Here is a 13,184-nt window from a genome sequence, read left to right on the forward strand (position 1 = left end):
AAAATGAAAAGCAAGCAAACAACAAAAAAGGAGAACATACTATGTTATGATCCACATTGAGTAGGGGGACTACTTAATAACTAATATTTTTATAGTGCTCACTTAGCACTATGTTAAGTACTTTACAATTGTTATCTCATTTGATCCTCACAACAACCCTACGTGCAAGTATATCCATTTTACAGATGAGGAAACTGAGGTACAGAAGTTAAGTGATTGGCCCAGGATCATATAGCTAGTAAGTGTTTGTGGCTAGATTTGAATTCAGATGTTCCTGACTCCAGACTTAGCACTCTGTCCAATGAACCATCTCAACATTTTTAGCCCCAAGAGGCAACATGTTGTAATGAATACAGATGTGGTCTCACATGTTAAAAAAGGCCTGAGTTCAAATCTTGTCACTTAATCTCTTAGGGAACCACACAATTTTCTAAGATTCTAAATTAGAGAGTATATGCCAATTTACATTGATAGAGAGGATATCCTCTTTGGGACTTCCCTCCCTCAATAAAATTGCATTATTAGGAAACACTCCCCACCCTCATACCAAGCATAGTCCCTTGCATACAATTGGCAGTTACTAAATGTTTTTTGAATTTAATAGACTAAAGATTTCAGAGACACCTGGAGAGACTTAAATGAACTGATGCTAAGTGAAGTGAGTGTAACCAGGAGATCATTGTACACAGCAACAGCAAGATTATATGATGATCAATTGTGACAGATGTGGCTCTTTCCAATAATGAGATGATTCAGACCAGTTCCAATGATCTTGCGATGAAGAGAGCCGTCTATACCCAGAGAGAGGACTGTGGGAACTGAAGGTGGATCACAACATAGAATTTTCACTATTTTTGTTGTTGTTTGTTTGCATTTTATTTTCTTTCTCATTTTTTTCCTTTTTAATCTGATTTTTCTTCTGCAGCATGATAATTGTATGACTATGTATACATATATTGATTTAACAAATATATTTTTTAACATGTTCAACATATATTGAATTATTTGCTATCTAGGAGAGGAGGGGGGAAATTTGGAATACAAGGTTTTGCAAAAGTCAATATAGAAAAATTATCCATGCATATATTTTGAAAGTAAAAAGCTTTAATTTAAAAAAAATAATAAAACAGTTTATTTCTCAGTCTCTCCGGTTTGGGGCATCCTTTGGAATGTTCATAAAATTAGAAGTATATTGGTCTTCTTGTGAAAATATTTAAGTGAAATTACTTTTTTGAGTTATATATATATATATATGTATATATATATATATTTTTTTTAAATAACTTTTTATTGACAGAACCCATGCCAGAGTAATTTTTTACAACATTATCCCTTGCACTCACTTCTGTTCCCATTTTTCCCCTCCCTCCCTACCCACCTCCCCCAGATGGCAAGCAGTCCTTTACATGTTAAATAGGTTACAGTATATCCTAGATACAATATATGTGTGCAGAACCGAACAGTTCTTTGAATTATATTTTGAAAGAAAACACTTTTAATGGAATCGGTCTCAAAGTTATTGTAACATTGCAGCACTTAGGAGACTGGTTCTAGTTTTATCTGCCCACGCCTAAATTTTAGGCATGCTGCCACGAGGTGGCAGTACTGTGTCACAGTCACATGGTGTGAGCTTCACATCTGCTTTTTCTGAGATTTATGATGGTGAACCATTGAGTTGGCTTGCCCAGACTTAACTGTGGAATTTTTATATTTATTTTAAAAAGGACAATTGAATATATGAAAGACTTATGATTTCTTCAGTTTATGAACTTCCTTTACCAAGACAATCAATCAATAAGCAAGAGAGGGAAAGGAAATAATTATCATCATATCTAACATTTATATAGCACCTACTATGTACCAGTCACTGTGCTAAGTGATTTATGATTATTATCTCATTTTATCCTCATAACAACCTTGAGAGAGAGATCCTAATATTACCCCCATTTTACAGATGAGTAAACTGAGGTAAATAGAATTTAAAAGACTTGCACAACTAATGTCTGAGACCACACTTGAACTCAGATCTTCCTTACTTCAGACCCAACATTCTATTCACTATGTTCTCTATCTGCCTCATTTATTATCAAAGCAAGCATTTATTAAATATCTCTTATTTGCCAGAGACTATTTTAGGTATTAGAGACAGTAATATAAAGAATGAAATAATTCCTACTCACAAAGAACCCCCTTCTAATAAAGGAGATAACAAGTACATATATAAGTATATATTCATAAATATGAAGTAAAATACAAAGAAATAAAAAGTTAAATAAAAGATAGTTTGGGAAGGAAGGCATTTGGGAAATTAGGAAATGATTTGCATGGAAGATAATGGTTAAGCTATTTATAAAGAAAAGAAGGACTCTGTGAGGTAGAGGTAAGGAAGGAGTGAATTCCAGGCATGTGGGATGGACAGTATAGACAATAGAGAAAAGAGATAGAGTATTGCTTGTAAGGAACAGAGAGAGACTAGTATGGGTGGATTTGCAGAGTCCAGGATGGGAGTTAATATCTAATAAGACTAAACAGATAGGTTGAGAACACATTTTAAAGGGCTTTAAAAGCTAAACAAAGGAGTTTATATTTCCTAAAGCCAATAGGAATTGATTGAGTAGAAGAATCATTTTGTCAAATCTGTGCTTAAGAAAAATCATTTTGACTGCAAGCTAGTAGAATAACTTGGAATGATAAAAATCCTAAACTAGCAGACTGTCACATTAATTTATGTAATGTTGGGGAGGGAAAGAAGATTTAGCTAGTCTTTGGGACTTTACCAGCTGCATATTTCATAGAGATTTATTAGATCTGCTGCAGGAAAATGCTTGTGATGAGATGCCTTGGTCCCTGATTCAGAGCATTTCGAGGTCTTCTTTTATTACTTACTCACTGGTGTTGGTAGATGGGATAAACTAGGTTGAGAGTAACTAGGAAGTCTTAAACCTGTTGGTGAGTTAGGAGATACTTACCCCAAGCATTTCCAGGGAAATGGGTGGATGATAAGAATTAGTTCCAATGGTCATGAAGGTGGTTGAAGCAGGTTTTGTGGAACACTTAGAACTTGGTCAGACATCAGACACTAAGGACATCCACTGTATCCTGAGCCATCTCCTGTCACCCTACTTTAGTCCTGGAAAAGATTCTGGAGAAGAGAGTGAGACTAATAACATTGTTCAACTCTACTTCCATTAAATCCAATTCATCTGCAAATCAAGACATGATATTGTGATATGATTGGTCCCCTGCAAACAATAACAATAACAACTGTGAGATAAAGAAAAGCCATTTAGTTGGTTCTCAGCCAGAACTGAATGAGCACACAAACATAGAAACAGACAAAATCTCTTTTCTCTATTATCTTTCAAGTGCAGAGAAAAAAGAAATGTTTCAAGCCTCTTAGGAAAGAGGTAACAAACAGCACCTGTTACCTTATCTCCCTATGTGTATTGCCATGTGGCTCCTCATACATATATTTACCTCTATTGTATTTATTCTTCCTTGATCAATATGCCTGAATATATCGAAAGCTGATCTAGTAAGTTTTGAAAAGTCAGCAGGACACTCATAGGTTCAGCAACTAAAGTCCATAGCAAAGTCTGCTAGTATCTTCAGCAACTGAGTGAGAAGCCAAAGTAAACTAGCCCTGCCATGCATTAACCCAGCAGTGAGGATACTGTGTCCTGGAAACAAAAGAGTGATTGATCCATTGGCTATGAGGCATTCAGAAATGAATAAAGTTGGAGGTATATTTGTGGCAACCACTTTTAAGTTTGAACTCACTTTCCCCAGGAACCCAAGTACTGGGAGAATGCACCCAGGATGGAAGGTTTTATATTTCAAGTCTCTTGATAAATTGCAATAAAAGTACCTTAACAAAAGCAAATTTATATTAATTTGGTTATCAGTGATGTCTAGGAATTATCAAGTGGTTAAATGATATTGAGGTACTAAATTACTATTGATGAGGAATAGTAGGAGTTTCAGTAGCAAAAAGGCATCCCAAACCCTTATGATTACTCTTAGAATCAATGAGGGCAATTAAAATCTATCTTTGGGGAGACAGGTCCATTGACCTGGGACAGTTGAGTATGGGAGAATAACAGTTCCTCATTCTGTTTTTGAGGGCAGCTTTTGAGGAACCGCATCTTGGGCTAAAAGTTCATCTGGTTTTCTTCCCATCATGGCTGGCAATAGTTTAATAATTTCTGGTTCTCTGAGGATGGGTTCGTATATAAACCCTGAGGAAGGAGACTCTTATTGTCCAGTAATATCATCACTATGCTAGAATCATCTCTCAGTGTGAGGTTCTCTATGAATAACATGAGTTCCATATTCCTTTGGAACTGGTGCTCTGAATACTCCAGCAGCTAGCAGACTCAGTAGAAGGGTTTCAGACACCGAGTTTACTTTCCAGAGGGACCTTTCACCAGTATCCACAGGGCTACAATTAGGCTAAGACTGTGCTCTGCAACAGTCTTATCTGCTCAAAGCAGGGATATGTTACTCCAAAGGAATAAAAGAGAGAACAGTGACAGATGGAGCCAAAGTATTATGCATATTTAATAAGAGATATATAAGAAATACACATCAGGAAAAAACAGAAATATCAGAGAGAATATTAGTGTTACTAAATACAGAAGTGATATTATTGTGGGGATATACTATAGATGAAGGCTTCTTAAAACTTTTTCATGTGATCTTGGTATATAGGTATATAAAATAAATATACTTTGATGGATTTGGCTCCTTTCAACAATGAGATGACTCAAGCCAATTCCAATCCGCCTCCAGAGAGAGACTATGGGACTGAATGTAGATCACAGCATACTATTTTCACCTTTTCTTTTGTTGTTGTTTGTTTGCCCCCCCTTTTTTTTTTTGATCTGATTTTTCCTGTGCAGCATGATAAATGTGGAAATATGTATAGAAAAATTGCACATGTTTAACATATATTGTATTATTTGCTGCCTAGGGAGGGGTGGGGAGAAGGGAGGGAGAAAAACTTGGAACACAAGGTTTTACAAGGGTGAATGTTGAAAACTATCTTTGCATGTATTTTGAAAATGAAGAGCTATTATCAAAAATAATAAATAATAAAATAGGTATATAAATCAAACATTTACTGATAATTTTATGACCCCCGTGTGCAATTGCATGATCCCATATGGAGTCCTGAACCAGTTTAAGAAGCTTTATTATAGACCACCTGGTCAGAAGAAAGAATTTGAGAAACAGATTAAAAAACAAAAAACAAAAAACAGGCACAGAGAATGATACGGTGGTAGGAGACTTGAACTATCCAAATATCACCTGGAGTTTCTTTTGCTTAAAGCAGAACAAAATAAATTTGTAACTTGTGTAAATGACTATTTCATTCTTTAAAAAATGGAAGATATACAAAAACACCTATTATTATAGACTTAATTCTTACCAACAAGAACTAGTTATTATCATTCTTGACTTATCTCTCAACCTTCATATCCAAACTCAAGCCAAGGCTTATCAGTTTCTCCTTTGCAACTTGTCTCCTCTGATATAGCCACTACTCTATTTCAGGCCCTTGATCACTGCAAGGTGATTATTGCTTGCTTGTCTCAAGTCTCTCTCCACTGCAGTCCATTCTTTGCCATAAAGCCACTAAAGGGATTTTCCTAAAATGAAGATCTGATCATTTCACTTTCCCTGCTTAGGGAACTCTAGTAGCTCTCTATCACCTCCAGGATCAAATAAAAATTTTCGGTTTAATGTTCAAAACCTCTTATAACTTAGTTCCCTCCTATTTTTCAGTATTCTAACACCTTACTCCCTAACAGAAATTCTTTGATTCAGAGACACTGGCCTTCTGGCTGTTCCACAAACAAGATACTATCTCTCAGTTTTGAGCATTCTCTTTGGTTGTCCCCCATGCCTAGAATGATCTCCTTCCTCTGCTTTGATTGCTGATCTCCCTGGCTTCCTTCAAGTCCCAGCTAAAATTCCATCTTCTACAGTTTGTGAAAGACTGTAGATAATTTTAATTCTAATGTCTTCTCTCTTTTAATTTTTTCCTATGTAGCTTGTTTGTATATTTGTTTGCATTTTTGTCTAACCCATTAGGGGAAGCTTTTTGTGGGCAAGGGTTATTCTTTGCCTCTTTTTGTATCCCCAGTAGTTAGCCCAGTGCCTCAAAAATAAAAGGTAAATAATAAATGTTTATGGACTGACCACTGAAAGGTAGAAACCTGCATAGTAAATGATACTCTAGCATACCGTCCATAATATAGAAGGAGAGAGCAATCAGGAATAGTATGATGTGAATCCTAGATTTTGGGGAAAGCGAATTTTGATGGATTCAAGATAAGTAAGATCTAATAGTCAAATATTTTGAGGAGACAGATAACCAAGGGAACATGAAAAGCTCTTAAGAATAAAATTTTGAAAATTCAGGTAAGAAATGCTTCTGATGAGGAAGGGACTGTTATGGGTACACAGTCAACTCACTGGCCAACTCAGATTTTTAAAAGACAAGTTTAGAGGATGTAAACAAGAGAGTTAATAGAGTAGCACAGTACTGTAAGAATTGTATCAGGAATGTGGGTAGTGATACTAAGTACAATAAAAAGGTGTGTGTGTGTGTGTGTGTGTGTGTTAAGCTTTATTGGGAATAAGAATAGAATCAAAGAGAACATTGCTTCTTGGGTTAGATGAGAGGCTATAATAATGGATAACAATAAGAAATCTGAGTCCTTAACTCCTATTTTGTTTCTGTTTACTCTTCCAGGGAGATTGACCATTGAATTAGAAGGACAGAAAAAATGAACAGTAGGGAGTGCCAAAATAAAGGAAGAGATCTAGCTACCCTTAATGTGTTTAAATCACTACTAATAGATCAAATATATCCTAAGATGCCGAAAGAGGTGGCATTAACTGGGTCATCATTAATAGTTTAAAGATCTTGGAGAATAAGCTAAATGCTATATTCCATTTGATCGGGGAATATTGTCCCACTTTTCACAAAAGGGAAGAGGTAGAAGATCAGGAAGCTTGACTTCTATTCCTGACAATATTCTATATTTTTTAAGGGCATAGTGTCTGAGCACTTAGAAAGAAAAGAGTATTCACCAAAAGCCAGCATGACCTCATCAAGTACAAAGTCATACCAGGCTAACTTTAGTTCCTTTTTAAAAAATAAGATAATAAAAATTGTAAGAGGGGGCATGACTTAGTGGACAGAAAGATCACTTTGGAGTTGGGAACATTCATGCTCAAATACAGGTTAGCTGTAGAATTCCAAGTGCTCCCCGTAAATTATTTATAATCTTCACATTTGAATCTGTTATCATTTTATGTAATTATAATGTATTTAGTAGAAAAATATTATTTGGGAAAAACTTTTGAAAGATTTTTTTTCTGTCCAATTTTGTTCGGTCATTTTAAAATCATGTCCAATTCTTCATGATCTTATTTGTGATTTTCTTGGCAGAGATACTAGAGTAGTTTGCCATTTCCTTGTCTTGTTCATTTTATAGATGAGGAAACTGAGACAAACAGGATTAAGTGATTTGCCCAGCTAGTAAGTCTTTGAGGCAAGGTTTGAACACAGGAAGATGAGTCTAGCTAGTCATCTAGCTGCTCTGTCAAATAAAACTTTTTTTTTAAGTCAATAAACCATGCATGTATGTTCTCTATCTCTCAATTAGCATTGTCATTGTAAAATATGATTGATATGGAAAACTATCTATAAAAGATATGATAGTTTACTTAGAAAAACATAATTATTCAAGATCATAGCTTCAGCTAAGTTTTAGTTTACAAAACAAGTCAAAAAGATCAATAGTATTTCTTTATAGTGAAAACAAAAATTAAAAAAATTATAAAAAAGGAAATACTATTCAAAATAGCCATAAAATACATAAAATATTTTGGAATTGATTGCTAAAACACAGAAAGTACTTGCAGAGATTCAGTTATGTTCTTCCTTTTAAAAAAAAAAAGAATATTCAGTGTTCATGGTTGGATCATACCAATATAATAAAAATTATAATACTATCAAAGTTAATTTATAGTTTCATTGTTATACCAGTCAATCAGAGAGATACTTATAGAATTTGATAAAATAACAATTCATTTGGAGAAATGAAAAATTTAGAATAGGAAATGAAAAAAAATTAAAGTAGGAATGAAGGAAAAATAACACTTCGAGACTTCAAACTATAATCTAAAGCAGCAGTCATCAAAACCATTAGAGGCATTGATTTTGAGAGAGAGAGAGAGAGACAGAAAGAGAGAGAGAAAGAGAGAGAGAGAGAGAGAGAGAGAGAGAGACAGAGAGAGAGAGAGAGAGAGAGAGAGAGAGAGAGAGGAAAAGAGAAAGATGAAACAGATTAGAGAAGGGAAAATCACATTGTTACTATCTTCCCTTTCATATTATCTTCTATTATCTTTAACACTGTATACATCTTGTATGGATTTTTTTTAACATTTTGTGTACCCCAACAGAATATAAGATCCTAGAGGGTATATTCCTAGTGCTTAGCACAGTTCCTAACACACTTTAAAATGCTTGTTGACTGACTAAATGCCAATGTTATGATCATTCTCATGTTTGAGGATCAGACTTGCTACATTTCATCCCTAGGAGAAGGAAGAGTGTGGGGGAGGGGGAGGTGGTTGGGGGTGTTCTCTTTTCTTTGCCATAAACTCAAGTCCCTACTGTCAGTGACTAGCAATCCAGTTCCATTTAACCACTTAACATCAGGTTAGCTTTTACAAAGAAATATTTATTTCAAAGACATTGTAAGAATAAATACAGAAATAATCCCCTCCCCTATACCTCAGGGATATAATTCCTCCATATGTCACTTTAGTCTCTGGGAAAGGGAGGGAATTTAGACTCAAATTTTAGCTCAGTTCTTTTTTTTCCCCTCTTTTTCTTTTTTATTATAGCTTTTTATTGACAAAACATATGCATGGGTAATTTTTCAACACTGACCCTTGCAAAAACTTCTGTTCCAACTTTTCCCCTCCTTCCTTCCACCCCCTCCCCTAGATGGCAAGTAGTCCCATACATGTTAAATATGTTAAAGCATATGTTAAATACTATATATATATACATACTTATGTATATATATATATATATATATACTATATATATACATAAGTATGTATATATATACATATATATATATACATATTTATACAGTTGTCTTGCTATACAAGAAAACTCTGATTTAGAAAGAAGGTAAAAATAACCTGGAAAGAAAAACAAAAATTTAGCTCAGTTCTTACCCAGCATTAATCCCATCAAGTTCAAGTTCAAGTTCAAAACTCAGCTGAGCTAACCTCCTTGACCCTTAATCCTCAGGTTATCTCTATTAGGCTACCTGCAATAACCAGTCTGGATTCTTGCATTCCTAAATCCCTATGACTTGATCAGAGATCATAGGCTAGCTCAGAGGCTCCACTCTTTGTACCTAGAATAGGAAGAAGGAAAAAAAAAAACTTAACAGAAAAGCCAAAATTCTCTTTCGTGGGGCTGTGTGGCCAAGGGGTGAGGTATGAAAAAGGCCCTAGGGCCTTCACTTATTATTGTGTGTGAAGGAGTCTCACTCTTTCTCTACTTTTTAATTCCCTGAAACAGATGCTGCTGGAATTATTTTCATAGAAGTCTTTTTTGTTGTTGTTCAAATATGATCACTGCAATAGGAGGTGAGCAAATATCCCATATTTTTGTTTCTCATTAATTTTGGGTATGATAAGACCAACTTTGCCAATTACTGTATTTGCTTTTCTAAGGAGAACTTGTGAACTCATCCTTCTACTTAGCTGTAATTCCTTCTTTGTTTTGCTTTTTTAAAAAAATGAACTTAAATGATTTATTTCCTCCACTATTCTGGATCAAGTATGGAATAAGCATTTATTAAGCACCTACTGTGTCAGGCACTGTACTAAATGTTTAAAAAGATTATCTCATTTGATCACATTTTGCCCACTTGTTGGTCAACAATAGACAAGAATCTCCATTTACTATGCTAACCACCCAGCTGATGTTGAGATGATTTAAAATGGGGTTTTTATTCTTTGTGTTACATGTGTCATGGGCCCTTTTGATGGTTTTTCATTCCACTATGTATTTTTTCTTTCTCAAGTATCCTCTTTTGACTGGATAAGAAATATTTAAGGATGCCATTACTAAGTGAAAAGACAGGGAGAGAAGTGAAATACATTGTATCCAACTAAAACTGCTGGGAATATTTAGAGCAGTGGAGAATACTCAGAGAGAACTCAACGAGTTTTTTGAGGAATCACAGTATACATTTTTAGTTGTTCTTTTTGTTATTATTTGCTAAAAAGAAAAAAATAAGTCTTTAAAATTGCACCAAAGCATTAGGACCAGATTTCTGGATGTAATCAGTGGATACTTTTGTGAGTTTTGAAATGGAGTCAAACTTGGAAATGACTAGTTTAACTACTATTGGTATGGACAAATAGCATTAAGGAAAATAGAGACCTACTTTCAGTTCAATTCAGTAAACATTTATTAAGCATCTACTATGTTCCAGGTAGCCTGCTAAACTCTGGGGATACAAAAGGAGATAAAAAGCTCCTGACCTCAAGGAGCTTACTAGCTAATGAGGGAGAAAACATGTAAACGAATATATACAAAGCAAGCCATCTACAGGGTAAATAGGAAATAATTACAAAAGAGAAAGAACTCTAATCAGGAGGGGTTGGAGAAGGCTTCCAGTGGAAACTAAGATTTTAGTTGGAATTTAAAGGAAATCAAGGAGGGTAGTAGTTGGAGCAGAGGAGGGAGAGCAGTCCAGGCATGGGGGACACAGAGAAAATGCCCAGATCCAAGAGATGGAGTGTCTTGTTTGTGGAACAGCCAGAGGCCAGTGTCACTGAGTCAGAGTAGTGTTAGGGAGAAGGTATATCAATAGAAGGGGATTAAGCTCTGAAGGGCTTAGAATGCCAATAAAGAATTTTGATTTGATTCTGGAAACAATGGGGAACTCTGGGAGTTTATTGAGTAGAGTGTTGTGTGTGTGTGTGATGATCAGATCAGTGTTTTAGAAAAATTTAAAAATTTTAGTGGCTGAATGGAGAATGGATCAGAGTGGGGAGAGCTTAGATAGGCAGATCCATCAGCAGACTATTAAGGTATTAAGACAGAAGATGATAAGGATTTCCAATAGAATGGTGATGTTACAGAAGAGAAGGGGGTATGTTGGAGAGATATTGCAAAGGTGAAAATGGCAGGCTTTGGCACCAGGTTGGGTATGGGTGGAATGAGAGATAGTGAAAGAATCCAGGATTATTCCTAGGTTAGGAGCTTGAGAGACTCAGAGATTGGTGTAAAATTAGGAGGAGGAGGGGATAAGGAAAGTGTAGGATTTAGAGGGAAATACAAGTTCTGTTTTGGATATATTGAGTTTAAGATGTCTTCAAGACACTTAGTTTGAGATATCTGAAGAGATATGGTATTTGGAGGTCAGGAGAAAGATTGGGATGGGAAAGGTGGATGTGGGAATTGTCAGTATAGAGGGTAACTGATAAAATCACCAAGTAGTATAGAGGAATAATAAGAAAAAAATACTAGATTCATGTGGAAAATTTTTTTTGTGATTTAAAAAATGAAGATTTTATACTGTCCTCCTCTCCCTTCTATTATTGAGTTCCTTCTGGAGACATTTATTTGGAGATGGGACTAGGCTGGCCATTCTTCTTCTTTTCTAAGCTGTGATTAGGAGTCTTCTGGACTTTGCCATCAAGCCCAAACACTTGGTACTTTCCTATTCTCTCTCCCCCCTTCTCAGTTCCCTTTTTATGTTGTCTTCCTCTATTAGAATGTAAGCTAATAGAGTCTAGGAGCTTTTTTTTTTTTTTTTTTGGCTTGTATTTGTATCCCCAAGACTTAGCGTAGTACCTGGTCCACAGTCAGAATTTAATAAATGTTTATTGCCTTGTATGTTTGCCATGCAGTCCTTTCTATATTACAACAAAATTAGTCTATAGGACATGCACTTGATAATGGTTAGGAATAATGAATAGTCCAATTAAACAGCTAAACATATGTGGGATTTTTGTTATCAGCTAGGACAGCTGTGTGGGGTTGTAACATTTTTCAGGTGTACAAATTGCTGAAATGTGAATCAGAGAGGCAAGTACTATATGTAACAAATAGAGAGAACAGTATTTATTAGTAGACTAAGTCCTGGTTTATCTCTACTCAGCAGGATTTGTTTTAAGAGGCGGAAATTATTCAGGCAAAATTTCATAATATGCTGTTTCATTATATTAGGACAGCAGGTCTCAAGATGAAGAGTTAAAAGAAAAACTGTTAGGAAGGTCTAAAATGGATGCTGGGAAAAGTACCCAGGCTTTACTTCTTGGATTAAGGACAAATTATTTTGGAACAAACATTATTTTCTTTTCAAATCCATAGCACTCATTGAAATAACAGCGAAATGACCAGGTTCTTATGAAAAAAAATTATCACCCATTGCAAAGAAAAATTGTGTCCTGGAATAACATCATATGGAAAAAAAAACTCAGTTTTTATTAAAGTTCATCTAACTTTTTCAATTTCCTCATTTCTTCTACTTATTTGTTAATTTACAGTAAATCTCTGTTTCAATTAATTGGTCACATATGTGTGTTTTCTCTTTAAGGACACACATTAGCTAGGAAAGACAAAGCTCATAATTTCTTCTCTGCCTGAATTGTGCTTATCAGTTTCCCCACTGGTGTTTTATATTGGCTTAAATGTTTTTCTCACGTTTCTGCTTTTGTTTTGCATGTCATCATTAAAATCTAATGGAAAACTGAAATCTTTGTTTTCATTAAAAAAGAGAATTGTGTACTTTTATCTTACTATCGAGAAGAGTGTTAGCTGAATGTTTCTAGGGTATTATATCTAAAGCATTTAAATTACAATCCTTCCTACATGTGCACTAAAGTTCATTATAAAAATTATTCTAGTTTTGTGGAACTTGTTGAGGATGTGCAGTAAGATCAGTTTTGGTAGGTTAGATGAATGAAGGAGACATTCTTTGAAGGTTTAAGGCCAGAGTACTTAGTCCAAGGTCGCAGTCAAAGTCATAAACCTACCTAAGCTGGAATGCTACAATCAGAGTGGTCTTCTCATTAATTGCCAATTTTCTTAGCCCAGTGTTTAAAATTTAAAATGTCTGCAGGAAAAA

Source organism: Antechinus flavipes, chromosome 3 (genome assembly GCF_016432865.1).
Source record: "Antechinus flavipes isolate AdamAnt ecotype Samford, QLD, Australia chromosome 3, AdamAnt_v2, whole genome shotgun sequence".
Lineage (NCBI taxonomy): Eukaryota > Metazoa > Chordata > Mammalia > Dasyuromorphia > Dasyuridae > Antechinus > Antechinus flavipes.